The following is a 20178-nucleotide window of genomic DNA, read 5'->3' on the forward strand; positions in this document are numbered from 1 at the left end:
AAAAAACCCACACCCTGTCTTTCAGAGTTTCTATAAAGATTAGAAATATTATAAGTGTAGAGCAGGGTACAGAGTAGATGATCAATAAATGGTTCTTTTTATTATGTCTCTTATACTGGTAACAGTTTTTTTTTTTTTTTTTTTCCCATAAAGCTTTCAGGATTATTTACTGTCCACGCTTTGTTAACTGTTTTAGAGTCCATCTGTTCAGGGAATACTGGGGTATGTGTGGATAATATAATTCTTAAACCTTTGATCTAGAGATGAGCTATTCTTCTGTAGTCTAAGAATTTAAAGATTATAGAATCATGGAAGCAATTATGCACTCGGGAAAGAGGCAGTACAAAAACCAAAGGTTTATTTTCTCCTCTTTTATTTTCAGTCACTTCACTGCCATCTTCATGGTTTTTGCTTCTATAGCTAATTACATTTTTACTGTGTAATATTTCCTTAAATGGACCTCATTTAACTCACTTATTTTGTTGCTTTATTTTAATCAAGAATACCTCTAAAATTATAACTATTGCATGCCACACACACATTTATATTTACATAAAATGTGTTTTATTTTATTGGTTATAAGGTGAAGAATATATGTGTTATAACCAGGAAAATTGAGAGTATTTCTTTGTGTGTCACCTAAAGCCATGTTAGGGCATTACTCACCAGTGCTCTTCTTATTTGTGGAAGCTCTGCCTCCTTCAATTCTGTGATTGGTTGGAGGCTTGAGCATCCAGCTAAGCCTCTAGCTAACTCCTCCCACCCCTTCTTTTCTGCCTGCTGTTTGCCTTAACTCCCATTTACTCACTTATCCACAATTTAGTGATTCCTGTACTGTGTTTGCCACAGGGTAGATGCTCAGTATTGTTGAATAATGAACTTGATGCTTTTCAAAAATGTTTTGAGGTATCTAATTCAACTTAATTTGCCTTTCCATTTTTATTTATATTTTAGCTATTACTTAAAAATATAGCTAAGCAGACATCACAATCATGCTACATACACTGAATAGTCACTTTATTTTAAAATTATAAGAATCTTAGATCTGAAAAATCGAGTCATATTATTATTTTTATAAATAAGGATAGTAAGACTGAGTGACATGTAATTTATCAGAGACCTCAGAGTGAATTAGTTCCACAGCTTGATTTTGGACCCAAAATACTTGGGGATTTCTGCCTAGTAGCATCAGCTTGGATATTATGAAGGCAGAGTTTGATTACCGTTTTCCACTGTCCATTCCTCCTACATTTCTTTCCCCAACAAGATTCCCCCCTCCATGTACTCAGATGCATACCAATACTTTACTCTTCATCAGTAGAGTGTGTTTATTACTTCACAACATATATGAATTGGTAACAAAATTACTGTGACTTCTTTTTCCAATTTAGAGTGGTACTACATTTTAATATTTTGTAATTTAATAAAAAGTTTATATATTTTGGACTTGTGTCTTTATATTAAAAAAACACAGTATATTCTGTTCATGTAGATTATAGCAACCAAGTTTGGGTTTCAAAATCAAATAAGGATTGCCTTAAGTCCGCCAGAAAAAATATTTCATTGGCTTTGTATTCAAAAGCTCTTTTATATAAGCTGATTTCTATCTGGCAAAAGATGCAAGTTCTGATTGAAAAGCAATCAGATGAAAGCAGGATGTACTTAGTAATACTGTGTAATCTGATAAGCCGTTCCCAGTTTTCCTCCACTGAGCTCTGTGGACCAGAATACTGTTTTCCTAGGAAGAGATGATCTGTAATTTATGATGATGCCAAGGACAAGTTCATGCTGCAGCTTCCAGTAGAGAGAGTTTAACAGGAGGGATGATCTTTGTTAGAATATGCAAAATTCCTTTCATTTATTAACCTGCTATTCTTTTGATTGTTACAAAGAACTTCAACCACTGGGATATTTATTACTCTGTGAAATTTATGGCTTAAGGTTTTTCTCCAAAATCTTAATGACAAATGAACAAAGTAAATCATTTCTGGAAGCAAGAATCAGGGCTTCCTCTTCTTCTAAACAGAAGTGTGTCCTTCAGATCTAACTCCTCATTTCATGTTCATGTCTCTAGTGCAGGCACAGATATGAATTGCCCCCTCAACCTAATCTCTCTCTCTCTTTTTTTTTTTTCCCATGTACACACACACACACACACGACACATCCTTCTCCTCCTTTGGTCTACAGGTCCTTGGTCTTTGTTTTAGGTCCCTTCTGGTCTGGGGCCTTTATTCATGACTCCTACCAGAACTGGAAATACACACACTCATATGCACGAGTTCCCTTTCTTTATAGCTCCTTTTCTTTGGTACAACATAGCGTAGTTCTGACTACTCCACATTTTCACCAACAGTTGGTTTTGGCTTTTTAACATTACCTAATCTCCTATGGTGGTTTTAATTTGCATTTCCCTAACGACGAGTCATTCTTTCCAATATATTCCTTGTTAAGTGTCAGTTGAACTTTTGTCAATTTTTATATCACATTGCTTGGTCTTTGTCAGATATGCATATCTTAAACATTTTTCTTTTTTTAAGTTTTAAAATTTGTTCTAACTATACATGTCAGTAGAATGCATTTATGCATTTTGATAAATTATACATAAATGGAGTTTAACTTCTCATTTTTCTCATTGTACATGTTGTAGGATCACATCGTCATGCAGTCATATGTGTACACAGGTAATAATGTCTGTTTCATTCTACTATCCTTCTTACCCCCAAACCCCTTTCACTCCCTTCACTACCTAATCTATAGTAACTCTATTCTTCCCTAGAGTTTCCTACCCCTTATTGTGAATTAGAATCCATATATCAGAGAAAAACTTCATCTTTAATTTTTGGTGATTGACTTATTTCCTTAGCATGATATTCTCCAACTCCATTCATTTACTGGCAATTGCCATAATTTCATTCTTCTTTAAGGTTGAATAATATTCCATTGTGTATATATACCATATTTTCTTTATCTATTCATCTGTTGAAGGACAACTAGGTTGGCTCCATAGTTTAGCTATTGTAAATTGAGCTGCTATAAACATTGATGTGGCTGCATCACTGTAATATACAGATTTTAAGTCCTTTGGGTGTAAACTGAGAAGGGAGATAGCTATGTCAAATGGTGGTTCCATTCCAAGTTTTCTGAGGAATCTCCATACTGCTTTCCAGGGTAGTTGTACTAATTTGCATTCCCATCAGCAATGTATGAGTGCACCTTTATCCCCACATCCTTGCCAACATTTATTGTTGCTTGCATTCTTGATATTTGCCATTGACTGGAGTGAGATGAAATCTTACAGTAGTTTTGATTTGCATTTCTCTAATTGCTAGAGATATTAAACATTGCTGCTTCATATATTTGTTGATAGACTGTAATTCTTCTGTGAAGTGTCTGTTCAGTTCCTTAACCCATTTATTGATTGGGCTATTTTTTTTTTTGGTGTTAATTTTTTGAGTTCTTGATATATATTCCTAGAGATTAAAGCTTTATCTGAGGTGCATGTGGTAAAGATTTTCTCCCAATCTGTAGGCTCTCTCTTGACATTATTAATTGTTTCTTTTTCTGGGAAGAAGTTTTTTAGTTTTATACCGTTTCATTTATTGATTCTTGATTTTACTTCTTGTGCTTTAGGGGTCTTGTTAAGGAGGTTAGGTCCTCGGTTGACATGGTGAAGATTTGGGCCTATTTTTTCTTCTATTAAGTGCAGGGTCTCTGTTCTAGAGCCTACGTCTTTATCCATCTGAGTTGAGTTTCATGCAGGGCAAAAGATAAAGGTTTAATTTCATTTTGTTACATATAACTTTCCATTTTTCCCAGCACCATTTTTTGAATAGACTAGTTTTTCTCCAGTGGATATTTTTGGTACCTTTGTCTAGTATGAGTTAGCTGTATTTATGTAGGTTTGTCTCTGTGTCTTCTATTCTGTACCATTGGTCTACATGTCTGTTTTGGTGCCAAAATCATGATGATTTTCCTATAGCTCTGTAATATAGTTTGAAGTCTGGTAGGTTGATGCCTCCTTCTTCAATTTTCTTGCTAGGGATTGCTTTGGCTATTCTGGGTCTCTTATTTTTCCAAATGAATTTTATGACTGCATTTTCTAGAATGAAGAATATCATTGGAATTTTAAAAGGAATCACATTAAATCTGTATAATGCTTTTGGTAGTATGGTCATTCTGACAATGTTAATTATGCCTATCCAGGAGCATGGGAGACCTTTACATCTTCTAAGATCTTCTTCGATTTCTTTCTTTAGTGTTATGTAGTTTTCACTGTAGTGTTCTTTCACCTCTTTTTTAGATTGATTCCCAGGTATTTTATTTTTGTTGAGGCTATTGTGAATGGGGTAGTTTTCCTAATCTCTCTTTCAGTGGATTCATCACTGATGTACAGGGACATTGTTGATTTATGGGTGTTGATTTTTATCCTGCTACTTTGCTGAATTTATTTATGAGTTCTAAAAGTTTTTTGGTGGAATATTTTGCATTTTCTAAATATAAAATCATATCATCAGCAAACAGTGATAGTTTGAGTTCTTCTTTACCTATTTGCATCCCTTTAATTTCTTTCTTCTATTTGCTCTGACTAGAGTTATAAGGACAATGTTGAATAAAAGTGGTGAAAGAGGGCACCTTGTCTTGTTCTGGTTTTTAGAGGGAATGCTTTCAATTTTTCTGCATTCAGAATTATGTCAACCTTGGGTTTAGCATATATGGCTTTTACAATGTTGAGGTATGTTCCGACTATGCCTAATTTTTCTAGTGTTTTCAAAATGAAGTGGTGTTGTATTTTGTCAAATGCTTTTGCTGTATATATTGAGATGATCATATGGTTCTTATTTTTAAGTCTATTGATATGATGAATTACATTTATGGATTTCCATATGTTGAACCAAATCTGCATCCTTGGGATGAACCCCACTTGATCGTGGTGTGCTATCTTTTAAATATGTTTTTGTATGCGATTTGCCAGAATTTTGTTAAGAATTTTTGCATCAGGGTCTGAAGTTTTCTTTCCTTTATGTGTTTTTGTCTGGTTTAGGTATCAAGGTGATAATAGCCTCACAGGATGAGTTTGGAAAGGTTCCCTCATTTTCCATTTCATGGAATAATTTGAGGAGCATTGGTCTTAATTATTCCTTGAAGGTCTTCAAGTACTTGGCTGAGAATATGTCTGATCCTGGACTTTTCTTGATTGGTAGGCTTTTGATGGCATTTACTTGGCTGAGAATATGTCTGATCCTGGACTTTTCTTGATTGGTAGGCTTTTGATGGCATTTTCTATTTCATTGCTTGAAATTGTTTTGTTTAAATTGTGTATGACCTCCTGATTCATTTTGGATAAGTCATATGTCTCTAGAAATTTGTCAATGTCTTCAATATTTTATATTTTATTGGAGTATAAATTTTCAAAATAGTTTTTATTTATCTTCTGTATTTCAGTCATGTGCATTGTGATATTTCCTTTTTCATCATGAATTTTAGTAACTTGAGTGCTCTCTCTCTCTTTGTTAGTATGGTTAAGGGTTTATCAATTTTATTTATTTTTCAAAGAAGCAACTTTTTGTTTTGTCAATTTTTTAAATTGTTTCTTTTGTTTCATTTTCTTTGATTTCAGTTCTGACTTTAATTACTTCCTATTTTGTACTGTTTTGGGTGTTGATTTGTTCTTCTTTTTCTAGGATGTGAGATATAATATTGGGTCATTTATTTGTTGACTTTTTATTCTTTGAATAATTGAGCTCAATGCAATAAACTTTCTTCTTAGTACTGCCTCATATTGTCCCAGAGATTTTGATATGTTGTATTGGTATTCTCATTTACCTCTAAGTATTTTTTATTTCACCCTTGATTTCTTTTACTATCCATTCATCATTCAATAGTGTATTATTTAGTCTTCATGTGTTACAACTGCTTCTATTTTTTCTTTTATTGTTGATTTCTAAATTCATTCCATTATAATCTGATAGAATGCAGGGCATTATCCCTGTTTTTTTTTTTTTTTTTGTATTTACTAAGAGTGGCTTTGTGGCATAAGATATGGTCTATTTTAGAGAGGATCCATGTGTTGCCTAGAAAAAAGTGTATGCACTCATAGATGGATGAAATACTCTATATATGTCTGTTAAGTCTAAATTATTGTTTATATTATTTTGTTCTATAGCTTCTTTATTTAATTTTTGTTTGGAAGATCTGTCCAGTCATGAGAGAGGTGTATTAAAGTCATCCAGTACTATTATGTTGTAGTCTACTTGATTCCCTTAAGTGGTATGAAATGTCCTTCTTTGTCCTTTCTGATTAACTTTGGCTTGAAGTCTACTTTATCTGACATGAAGATGGAAACCCCTGCTTGTATACGTGATTCATATGCGTGATATGTTTTTTCCCATCTTTTCACCTTCAATCTGTGGATGTTTTTGCCTATGAGGTGAGTCTCTTGGAGATAGCGTATTGTTTTTTACTCCAATCCACCAGTCTATGTCATTTGATTGATGATTTTAGACCATTGACCTTCGAGGTTATTATTGAGATATGATTTGTATTCCTGGTCATTTTGGTTTATTTCTGGTTGTCGATTTGATATAGTTTCTCCTTTGATTGACTATTCCTTTAGTGTAGTTCCTCCCTTTGCTGGTTTTCACTCTTTCTTTCACTTCATCCTCATGGAATATTTTATTGAGAATGTTCTTTAGTGCAGGATTTCTAGTTGTGAATTCTTTTAACTTTTGTTTATCATGAAAATTTTTTTATTTCTCCTTCATATCTGAAACTTAATTTTGCTGGATATAAATTCTTGGTTGGCACCCATTTTCTTTCAGTGCTTCAAATATGTTGTTCCATGACCTCCTATCTTTGAGGGTCTGGGTTGGGAAATCAGTTGAGATCTGAATTGGTTTTCTCTTATACATAATTTCCTTTTGTTTCCTTTCACAGTCTTTAAGATTTTATACTTCTTCTGTATTTTAGTTATTTTCATTATAATGTGTCTTGGTGTGGGTCTGCTATAATTTTGTACATTTGAGGTCCTGTAAGCTTCCTGTAATTGATTTTCCATTTCATTCTTTAGGTTTGGGAAATTTTCTGATATTATGTCATAGAAAAGATTGTGCATTCCTTTGGTTTGTATCTCCATGCCTTCATCTATTCTGATAAATATTAAATTTGGTCTTTTCTTGTTAACCCATGATTGTTGGAAGTTCTTTTCATGGATTCTTACCATCTTCTCTGCATGGTCAATTTTATTTTCAAGATTATATATTTTATCTTCATTGCCTGAGGTTCTGTCTTCCAAATGGTCTAGTCTGCTGGTAATGCTTTCCATTGTATTTTTACTTTGGTTTATTGATTCTTTCATTTCAAGGATTTCTACTTTTTTTCAGGATCTCTAATTCTTTATTGAAGTGATCTTTCACTTCCTATATTTTCTCTTTGTTTTCACTCTTTATACCTTCCGTTACTTCACAGATTAGTGTAACCATGTACATTCTAAACTCCATCTCAAACATTTCTTTTACTGTGTTGTCAGTGGAATCTGTTATTGGAGCATCTTGGTTTATTTAGGGCACATTGTTCCCTTGTTTTTTTAATGTTGTTTATGTGTTTTCCCATCTAATTTTTATGGATCTGAGGCAGTATAGATTCTTCCCTATAGTCTTAAATATAAGACTTAAATATAATATTGTCCCTGATGGTTTCCAGTACCTTGCCTTTAAGGGGAATACCAATATCAACAGCACCCAGTGTAAACAATACATGGTCTTAAACTTAATAGCTCCCACTAAGGCATCTACTGCTTTCTCACAATAAACCGAAATGATGAGTTCAATTTTGTCCACAATATAAACAGAAAATTTGCTAAAAGTGTTTATAATTTTAAATGGTGGACAAAGAGAGAACAGAAATAGTATAGGATGTGATGTTCATGAAGGAGGAAGAGTGAAACTAGAAGTAAAAATCCACGGGAAAAGTAGAAGAGGAACCAACAGAGATTGATTGTTAGTTGGAGAAAAGGAAGAAAGAGAATTCAGGAAAACAGACAAGTGAGAGGAAGAATATGTACAAAAAGGAAAAACAAAATAAGAATATACAACAACAAAACTGCAAAACACCACTTGTCTGTCACTGTCCTCAAAAAACTGATGCATAAAAAAATCCCTTGCTCCAACTACGGTGGAGAGAGATTTTAGAGAAGAAAAAAGTAAAAATAAAATAAATCTCAATGGAAATTGAACAACCATCTGTCAGTGTTCAAAAGTTTCTCAGCCCTGACTCTGACTTCTCATGGGGTTCCCTGGCCCAGACCAGCCCTGGCAGATCCAATCACTATCCCACCCATCTGGGTTTCAGATGTACCAGGTTCAGCCATGTTACAGTCCCAAGATCTCAATGCTGCTGGAATTTGCAGAGAGACCACCAGGGATACTTTCACACAAAGGAGTGACCCTGAGAAGCAGTAGCAACATGGCGGGCCACTACCACTTCCCGTAGGAACACCCTAGGTTTGGCCAAACCCACGGCACCCTCACTGAACCTCCAGGTCCTGGCTGGTGTCCCCATGCAGGGGTGGCTGACCCTGAGATGGTGGCAGCAGCACACCTGCTAGCACCCTGACCCTCCAGACCCTGGCCCGTGTCCCAAGACGCATACAGCCGCGTGCAACCAAATTGGTGTTTCCCTGGCAGCAGATCTCTGGACGGTGGTGGAAGCAGTAGTGGTGGGGGTTGGTGACAGCCGGTAAAGGGTCAGCGGCAGCTACAGTGGGTCAGTGGGGTTGGCAGAGAGTAGGGGGTTCAGTGGTGGTGGCAGTGGCTGCGGCGACACCCAGAGAGAAGACCTCCAGGCGACCTCGGGGCAGCGTCAGTGGCATCAGTCAGTGTCAGCTGTGTTGGCAGTAATGGCTTCGGGGGCAGCTGCTCCCAGCAAAAGGACCTCTGGACATCGGCAGTAACAGTGTCCTTGGCCTCTTAAACATTTTTCTAAGTCTGTGGTCAATCTATTCTTTTTCTTAGAATTAATTGATAGAAATTTCTAAATTTGAGGTAGGTAATCTATCATTATTTTATCTAACGGATAATGCTTTCAGTGACCCCCACATTTTTGCCTATCTCAAAATTGTGAAAGATATGTAATATTTTACTTTGAGAATCTCTTCTTTTGTTTTTATGTTTAGGTCTATGAATCACATCCATTTTTATATATAATATAGGTTAGGGGTTGTTGCTGTTGTTTTTTTTCTTCCATACAGATGTCCAGTTACTTCAGCACCACTTAGTGAAGAGATTCTACTTCTCTGTTGCCTTTCTTGAAAATAAGTTGATCTTATAAATGTGGTTTATTTCTGTATTCTCTTCTATTGAGATATTTCCTGAATCATAGCAAAACATACTATCTTGATTATTGCAGCTATGAAGTTGAGTAGTCTTAAAATCAGGAGATGGAGAGTCTCAATTTTGTGGAGATTTTTTTTTGTTTTATGGCCCAGTATATAAAAGTTTCGTGTGCACTTAAAAATAATGTGTGTTTCTTATGTGTTTGAATCTCAAAGTTATTTTCATTCTTACTGCCTTTTTTGGTTAATTTTTTCCTACCAAATTCTGATAAGACGAATATTCATCTTTTTTATTTTGGTCATTTAAGTTATATTTAGTGAAACCTCATTGTGATTTTAATTTGCATTTCTGTGATGATAATGACTTCAAATATCTTTTTATGTGCATATTGCCTATTTTTCTTTTTTACACTGTTTTTAAGAAAAATTTTGTGCTTGTGAGCAAGAAAATTCTAGTGGTCTCAATTTTATCTTTTTTTTTTTTTTTCCACTCTAATTTTAGCTTCCTGTCTGCTTTAGCAGACTGCTATTAGAATGATGGCACCCAAGAAAAAAATAAAAGAGAAAGATCTATGCTGATACAAACTTAATTCATAAAGCCTGAGGTAGGGAAGTTAACCTCTGTGCACAAGACTCTCTTCTGATTAAAAGATGGCACAGATCCTGCAGTCCTCAGGAGATCAGATTCTATTACAGCAGGTGTAAAACTGTCACCGCGCTGGGTGCATCTCTACAGAGTGCAGGTGTTGAAGTCTGACATTCTATTAAAATGAATTACGTGGATGCCCAGATTTTTAGACCAAAAATGGGTAATGAGCTTTTAGATTACAAAGAGTGCTTTTGTATTTTAGAAATATATTTATTTGAGTTGTATGGATGTTCCCGGTGGATATTTCTATGAAAGATGTTAGATACGTCTAAAAAGGGTTACAAGATGATGTTTTAACCATGTAAATCATACTCTGTGAAATACATTTTCTCTTTTCATAAGGTAACTCTCCTCAAATAACATTGAGTACCAATATATTCTTTTTGTAATCTTTCCCATTGCCAGACTTTCATGCATACAAACACACAAGACAGGAAGATAAAATATCTATGAAATTTTATGCTCTCTTGCTAGTGACATTTCTCTGGATACATTTATATATCTACTAAGTACCCTGAGGCAAGAAAACCTGATATGTAGGCTTGAGTTATTTTTTTTTAATAAAATATAATAGTTTCAATCTAGTGCCACAAAGTTCTTGTGACAAATGGGAAAATAATAGTATGGAATCTTTAGGTAAGAAGGTTTATCAGCTGAGACAGGTGGATTTCTTGGAATCTTTTGAAGAGTATACCCTAGACATTGTCAGGATGTTGTGGGCAATCAGTCATGAATATCAGAAAAATATTTAAGGACCTTGAAATAAGTACCCAGCCTCATCCTTGGTTTTCATTAGGGTTCAGGAGCTTTGTGTGAAAAATCTGGATCCTAGCCATAAAAGAGATCCCAGAATATCTGATGAGAGGCTGAGTGGATAGAAAACAGATTACAGGGAAGGGTGAAGGAAACCCTGACAGAAAAGTCATGTCATTTAGGTCCAAGGAGTTTGGCCCTGTGGGTTGGACTTTATAAGGCTTTGAGGATTAGGAGGAAACTGCTCTTGAGCCTTCCCTTACTCAACTCCCCTTTGTGCCTCTTCAAAACCTCTGCACAGCCTATGCAATAAGTTAAGTGAGTAGAAGAGAATCATGATATTGGGGGCCCTATGGTAGAAGTGGACAATAGGAGAGACTAAACAGTATGTAATACAAGGTTGGGGATCTGTAGCTGCAGCAGTGCAGAAGATAAGGTGGTACAGGGGACACTGGAGACCAAGTTTGACTGAGGGTACTATATTAGTTTTCTAGGTTTGCCATAACAACGTAACACAGGTTAGGTGACTTAAATCACAGAAATTTATTTCTTCACAGTCCTGGAGGCTAGATATCTGCCATCAAGGTGTTGGAAGGGTTGGTTTCTTCTTGCTCTTTGGTTTGCAAATAACTGTCTTCTCCTTGTTTCTCCACGTGGTCTTCCTTCTATGTTGCCGCCCGCAGCAACAATCTCGTGGTAATTTATCAGAGGTGGACTGGAACTGAACTACTTCTATTTTCTTTATCTGGGCTACGTCCTTGCTTGTTTGCTTGTTCGCTAGTTTATAGAGGAAGAAAGGCTTTGCTTACTTTTAGTTTTAGAGGAAGAGAGGCTTTGAGAGGAAGAGAGACTTTGCTTAAAGGAAGAGAGACTTTGCTTAGAGGAAGAGAGACTTTGCTTAGAGGAAAAGAGACTTTGCTTAATTTTAGAGATGTTACTCTTTCAGAGAGGCTACACTTATCAAAGATCTACTGCTTCTTAAAGGTGGGTCGCTTCTTGGAGGTGCAGTGGGTGGCATGTGTCCTGCAACCTGCGACCCCTGCCCAGGTGAAGAGAATGTCCTATATATCTAAGGCAGTCAATCAGCTTAGGATCAGCACAATTGAAGCACGCCCCACGGTACCAATCAAGAAAGAATGAGGAATATCTATTGACCACTAGCACAAAGGAGACATCAACTCATCAGGCAAAAGTAGATCACGCCGTGTTAACACTAACTATGCGCCACCTCTTGGCTCAACGCCAGCCACCATCCTAGGGCTACCCAAACATGTCTCTGCACTTCTATGCTTATCTGTTTCTTGATCTCGTCTTTTTATAAGGACACCAGTCATATTGAATTAGGGACCACCCATATGACCTCATTTTGATTATCTCTTTAAGGGGCCTCACTCCAAATATAGTCACATTGTGAGACACTGGGGATTCAACAAATGAATTTTTAGGATATACTATCAGCCTAGAGCAGTGACGTTGGTATGACATCAGCAAATACATGAAATTCCCAGAGATTTAGACTGGTGGTGATGACCAGGCTACAGCAGGAGCTGCGAGTAGTGGAAATTCACAGCCTGTGAGGACTTTAAATTCTCCTTGAGAAACAAGGATTCATGGCTCTGCCACCTGGTAGATGAGGCAAATGGTCCAACAAACGTGGAGGCAAATTGTGATGGTGACTCTTTTCAGGATCGATGGTGGAAGTGTTCTATGGTTGTTTGGATTACATACAAATGACAATTACAAAATTATATGAATAACATAATATCTTAAATAAATACGCAGAAAGTCATTTTGTTCCCTAAAGCTCATAGGTATGGGCCAGATGAATGGTTTAGAGACTGTGCTAAGACCTGAGTTTTAGATAAGAACTTCAGAGGGGAATGCTAAAACAGCTGAGTATATTTGCTCACATGATGGAAGGAAGGGTAGAGTGTCTGAAGAATACCTGCTGTATTGAATTTGTTATGACATAAAGTAGAAAAGAGACATTAATATGGAGGATATAAAACAGTCTAAATTTTCTGTGATTTTTCTTCTCAAATTACATATTTAATTAAAGTATTCATGGCAGAGGGATCAACAGTTTTAGGTACTTATTTCTTTAATAACCACTTAACATTGCACATACTCTCAGCTAGGCCTGCTTCTCTTTTTAAAAAAATTTTTTTAGTTGTCTATGGGCCTTTATTTTATTTATTTATATGTGGTGCTGAGAATTGAACCCAGTACCTCACACATGCTAGGCAAGTGCTCTACCACTGATCCACAACCCTAGCCCCAGATAGGCCTCTTTCAATGTGACAGCAACTCTATGAACCAGGAACCAACATCCTGCTTTACAGTTGATGGCACTGAGTATTTTGTCTAAGGTCATATTGAGCATTGAGTGTCTTCCCAACCAAGTGAAAAACAACAAAAGGCATTAAATAGCATTAGGGCAATTGTGCCTAGGAGAAAGGACAAATAAATTTCTCAATAATAAATACATTCCCATTTGAAAAATGTCTGAATTCTGCTAAAGAAGAGTATTTTTTTCATATTCAAATACTACAGAGTCTCATGGTATGTGTATTCAATTAATGTGAAGTGGGAAGAGAGAGAGAAACAGAGAGGGAAAGAGAGAAAGGAGAGAGAAAGGGTCGGGGAAAGAGTTGAGAGAGCAAGGGAGAGGGTTAGGGAGAAGAGGAGAGAAAGCAATGGACTTAATATTACAATTCCTCCCACCATTCTATTTAACTGGCTGCAGAGTGAATATCCCTGGCAATTTGTTAATCCTTCCTTCCTTGGTTCCTCTGGGCATCTCTTGTTGGTATTATTTTAATATTTAAAGTTATGGATTTTTTATATACCATGATTCCTATCTACTGGTCAACACATTCTTCCTCAAAGACCAGTACATTCCAATTTTAGAGAAAAGATTATCTTTAATTGATTTAAAGAAGGTAGATCCTTCATTGATCTGCAATGTTTCACCATTTGAAAGGTTTCTTACAGGTATTTGGACAAAATGTGTTTGTTTTTTTTAAACTTCAGTTTTTATCACACAAACTGTCTTATATTGCCTAATCTCCACTGACCTTGTACCTTGGCTCATGTTATTCAAATGCAGCAGGAGAAGCCTTTCAACTTCTGTGACCCACCTGAAGAAATGTCTTAAAAGAGACCTGCAAAATCAATATCTTTCCTTTCACACCAGGTAAAATGCAGTCGTATTTTCAGACCCCTTTATATTTCTTTCTGTGCCTTCTGTTGTTTTGTCCAAAGTGCTTCACTCACTCATAACCAATAGATGTCTATGTAACTATCTGTGAGTCACATTGACCTGACAGATTAGGTGCAGCCCTTGTTATGAGTGACTTTCTAGGTGTAAGTTTGAGTCTGGGTCAGTTTCTGGCCAACCTACCTCAACAGCTGGGAGTGAAGAGGCTGATAAAAATATAAGCAGGAAGAGTAAGGTTTCAAAATTATTTATAGGGCCAGTCATGGACTGAGTCCTAAATCTTCATATGGTAAGTAAGACCCTTGAGGCCTTATCAAACTTTCTGATTTAAAAAGAATTATATTTAAATTTCCAGTGTTCATTTATCTGTCCTATCAGTATTTTTGAGTGCCCCATATATGTTATCCTAGGATTGAATATTTCTTTTCTCTTAATAGACCTATTTTAAGCCTCTGTCTCTGTGGGTAATATCTATGATGAAGGTTTCCAGCCTCCTGAATAAAGAGTTAACATAATCTTATAACTTAATTTAACCGAATGTTTGAGGACCTTGGATCCAGAAAGCAGTGGATCTTGTCTTGGAACTGGGGTAACTCTGTCCATATAGCCTCTCACAAACTTTTTAAAAATGTAAAATGTTTGTTGAATTATGAATTATAACGAACAAAGTGCAAAATCACACATGAACATCTGTCTTAGCCTGTTCAGGCAGCCCCAACAAAATGTTATTGACTGGGCACTTGTAAACAGCAGACATTTGTTTGTCGCAGCTCTGAAGGCTTGGGCAGGCTAAGATAAAGCACTAGCAAATCAAGTGTCTGGTGAGGGCCATTTTCTACATGGCCGTCTCTTTCCTGTAACCTCAAATGGCAAGGGATCTCTCTGGGGCTTCTTTTATAAGGCCACCAATCCCATTCATGAATGTGCCTTACTCATGACTCAATCACCTCTCAAAGACCCCCACCTCCAAATACCTTCACATTGGAGATTAGTTTTCAATATGTCCATTTTGGTGGACATAAACAGTCCATTGCAAAATCTCAGTGATTTTTCACCAAATTTGAACAGACCTACTTAACCAGTGCTAAAAGCAGGAAATAGAACTTTACCATCACCCAGATGCCCTCCTGCCCAATCTAGTTGCTAAGCCCTTTGCAGTGTAAACACTATTCTTTTTTATTCTCATCACTGTACGGAACAGGACTCATGTGGATTTGCCATCATTTATCTATTCTACTGAAGGTGAACATTTGGATTATTAAAACATTTTGGCTGGTGTGAACATGACAACTAAGAACACTCTTTTGCTTATATTTTGCTGAATATCTGAATGCATTTTGCTTGATATATATACAAGGAGTCATTTTTATGTTGTTTTAGTGAAGAGTTCCATTTTCCAAAGTGATGATATTACACTCCTCCCAGCAGCATATACTCTAGATCATCAGCAAAATCTCAGAATTTTCTATCATTTTTAATTTTAAATATTCTGATGAGGGTGTCGTTCTCCATTGCAATTTTATACTATTTTTTCTGAAAATTAATGAAGTTGAGAATTTTCACATTCATTGGCAATTTATTATCACCTTTGAAAAAGTTTGTTCATTTTTTGTGAGAAGTGTCTTTGTACTATTGCTTTGAGTAGATACAGATTTAGATGTAGTTAAGGACAGATTCATGCTTGGATACAATTCCTTCATAAGAAATATATCTGACAGTTATCTTCATCACTGTATGGTTTTGTCCTTTCACTTTGTTCTTGGTTTTGTAAATTGAGTGGACATTTAAAATTTTAACATATATAACCGATCATTTATTTTCTACATATGGTTAACTTTTTTGGTCCCATGTTAGAAATCTGTATCTATCCAAAGTTTATGAAGAATATTTTCTATACTTCATTTCAGAAGTTTTATAGCTCAACATTCACATTTGAATCTTGAATACATCTATAAGAAATTTTTGGGAGTGGTGTGAAATTTATTTTTTAAATTATCCCATTATTATTAATTGAAAAACACATCTTTTCCTCACTATCCTATCATTTCAGTGACAAATGGAGTGATGGTTCTGACTCTCCATTCTGTACCTTCATCTGTTTCTTTACTTTGTTGTCAGTTCCATCTTGAATTAATGTAATTTCAGGTAAGTCTTGGTATTTGGTAATGTGAGGACTCTGGCTTTGTTTATCTTAGCAGTTCTTGGTCATTTGGATTTCTGTATAAATTTGACAGTCTATCAGTTACTATGAAAGCACTAACTAGAATTTGATTGTGATCATATTGAATCTGTAGAGTAACTTTGGACAATTGACATATTTTTAGTGTTGAGTATTCCAGTTGAGAAACATGGTATTTTTCACTATTGACTTATGTCTACAGAAGTTTTGTCCCAATAATTTTCTACAAATTTCAAGGAAGAGATCTTATACATATTTATTTGCAGTTTACTCTAAGATATTTGATGTTTTGGTCCTATTATGATAGTATGATTTTAATTTTAATTTTTATTTATTGTTACTGCATAGAAAAATAAAATTTAAAAATATTGACTATATCATTGACTTTGCCAAATTAATTTATTAATTCTAAAAGTTGGTAGACATTTTTGTATTTTTAAAGTGCAAAATCATGGCTTATTCAAACAAGGACAGTTTTTTCTTTCCAATCCTTACCTATTTTTCTTTTCTGTTGCATTTTATAGAACATCCAAGATAATAGTGAAATAGAGGTGGTAATAGAACATTTTTTTTTCATGCCTGATCTTAGAGAAAAAGCTTTCAATAATTCACCAATAAATACAATGTTTGCTATAGTATTTTGTAGAAACTTATTATTAAAATTATAGCAAACATTCTGAGTTTATTGAGCTGTTCATATGGGTTTTTTCTTTATTCTGATATTTTAGAGAATCAAATCGACGGATTCTTCAAATGTTAAAATAACATCGTATTCCTGGAATAATCCCTAGAGTCATGAGCTGTATTATCCTTTTTATATATTGCTGTTAGATTTGTTAATATTTTGCTTAGGGTTTTGCATGCAAGCTCCAGGCTCAGGAGAGAGTTCAGCATAGGATTTTCCTTACTTGAAGTGCACATCAGATTCCTCTTCACACTAACCTTACAAAATGAGTTGAGAAGTTTTCTCTTTTTCTAATTTCTAGATGAGTTTATCCAAGGTTGGTGTTGTTTCTTCTTTGAATTCTTGTCTCCAATGATGCCACCTAGGCCTAGAGATTTATTTTTGTGTAGGTTTTAAATTATGGACTTAATATCTTTAAAAGTATGAGGATATTCAGGCCTTCCATTTATTTTTGCTAAGTCAAGCTTTTCTGGGAGTTTGTCTACTTCATGTAAAATTTCAGATTAATTGATAAGTAATTTTTCCATACAACTCTTATCTTTTTCTCCATCTGTAGGATCTGTGGTGACGCCCTACTTCTCATTTCAGCTGTTGGTACTTTGAATCTTCCTAATATATTAAGGGGAAGGAACCAGTTGAACAGGTGTGCAGCTTTGCATGGGGTAAGTTTGAGATGCCTAAAATATCCAAGAGGAGAGGGTAGAATTTGGGAATCTGGGTAAGCGATACATATTTAAAAGGTACCATATTTTAAATCAATGAGACCAGATCACAGAGAGACTAAAGAAACAATTGTAGGATTGACTGGGCTACTTTGAAGGTTACGGAGAGGAGGAGGAAACGGTAAAAACACCCAGGAAGAGAAGCCAGGAAAGTAAGAAGAAAACCAGGGGGTTTGTGTGTGTAGGTAGCCAAATGATGACATTTTCTTCAAGGAACAGAGTATTAAATGCTGTCAGTAGATTAAATAAGACAAAGTCGAGAGTTAACAACTGGGTTTGGTAATGTGGGGGTTATTTGTGACTTTGGGGCAGTTTTGGTAGAGTGGATAAATGAGGGTGACCTGAAACTGTTTTGCCCAGTGCTAAAATCTTTATTATGTCTATTTATATGATATAGAAAATTTAAAAAATATATATCTATTATACCTGTGTTATATGGAGTTTAACAAATATAGAAGATCTATTTAATAATTTGTTAAGATCTAGGTAACAAATTAAATAGGACACAGTTTAACAAATTGTTAAAATCTATAAAATATACACATAAAATACTATATGCATGTGTGTATAGATCACATATGAGTATATTATTCTTCATGTTTTGTTTTTAAATAATATATGTTAATCATTAAAATCTTAAATTAGATAAAGTACAAAAAAGAGAATATAAAATACTTTGCAACTAAAGGCAAAAAAAAAATCCAAAAATAAATTAAAATATTTCTAGTCTGGAAGGAAGAGATGATAGTGGCCTAGAATGTGGAGTGGCAATGGAGAAGGGGAGAAATGGATTGAGATTGATGTGGGTTTTAGGTAGAGCAAGCGGGACTTGATGATGGCTTGACTGATGGATCGTGGTGATGGAATAGCAGGTACTGAGGATAACTCAGAGAGGTTGTGTGAATCTATACTAAATACTTCTCATAAGTTCCTTGAGAATATTTTAAGTACATATTTTTCTGTGAGTTTTAATTTGTGGAAACTAAAACAAAAATTATTTTTAAAATATTTTTTAGTTGTCGATGGACCTTTATTTTATTTATTTATATGCAGTGCTGAGAATTGAACCCAATGCCTCACACATGCTAGGCAAGCACTCTACCACTGAGCTATGATCCCAGCCCAAAACAAAAGTTTTAAATAAAGTTGTTTTAAAGGTAGTTTTGACATTAAAATGGTTGTGCTAAACATTAATATTAGGAATTTAAATCTCTTGCTATCTGTGAAAATGGGTTGTTGTCCTTACCCATTCTTCCTCTTGGGGATTGTGCTTTCATGGCATAATTATTATTTCCCTTTTCAGGCTATTTTATGGTCTAGAAAATTATTAAATAATTTAAATGTATTTAGAAATTAAGAAAAAAATTATTGGCCATTTTATGAAAACTAAAATATTACATCAATCTTTTGTCTATGGGTGAAAGTAAGAACAAATTAGTAAAATATTTATTTAAAAATTAATTCTTTCTAAGCAAAAAAAAAAAGCAATGTTTGAGGCATCACAATACCTGACTTCAAATTACACTGAGCTACAGTAGCAAAAATTATATAGTACTGGCATAAAAACAGACCCATAAACCAATGGTACAGAACAGAAGACACAAAGACAAACCCACTCATCTATAGCCATCTGATCCTTTAAAAGGTGCCAAAAAACATACATTGGAGAAAAAGACAGCTTTTTTAACAAAATGGTGCTGGGAAAACTGGTTATCCATATATAGAAGAATCAAACTAGACCCTTACCTCTCATCCTGAACAAAAATCAACTCAAAATGCATCAAAGACCTAGAATTAGACCCCAGACTATGCAACTCCTAGAAGAAAGCATAGAGTCAACACTTCAGCATATAAGACAATGACTTTCTCAATAGGACCCCTAAAGCTAATGTCAAGAGCTAATCAATGGATGGCATCAAATTAAAAAAAAACTTCGGCACAGTTAAGGAAACAACTGGGAATGTGAAGAGAGAACCTACAGAATGGGAGAAAATCTTTGCTAACTACACTTCTAACAGAGGGTATACCAAGAATATATAAAGAACATGAAAAAACTTTACACCAAAAATCCAAATAACCCGATTAATAATTGGCAAATGAACTAAATAGGTATTTCTCAAAAGAAGAAATACAAACTGCCAACAAAAAAAGATGTTGAACATCATTAGCAATTAGGGAAATGCAAGTCAAAACTACAGGAAGATTTCATCTCACACCAGTCAGAATGGCAGTCATCAGGATAAAGAATAATAAATGCTGAAGAGGATTTGGAGAAAAAGGAACACTTTATACTGTTGGCAGGATTGTAAATTAGTGCAACCACTATGGAGATCAGCATGGAAATTCCTCAAAATACTAAGAATGGAACCACCATATAACCCTATATCACTATAGCACTATACCACTTCTCATTATTTATCCTGAAAAATTAAAGTGATATACGTGTATCCATGTTTATAGCAGCACATCATAATAACCAAACTATGGAACCAGCCTAGCTGTCCACCAGTGAATGAATGGATGAAGGCAATGATACACACACACACACACACACACACACACACACACACAATGGAGTTTCAGTCCACCACAAAGAGAAATGGAATTATATCATTTGCAGGAAAATGGATGAAACTTGAGA

The sequence above is a fragment of the Sciurus carolinensis genome, chromosome 3 (assembly GCF_902686445.1).
Source record: "Sciurus carolinensis chromosome 3, mSciCar1.2, whole genome shotgun sequence".
NCBI classification, from domain to species: domain Eukaryota; kingdom Metazoa; phylum Chordata; class Mammalia; order Rodentia; family Sciuridae; genus Sciurus; species Sciurus carolinensis.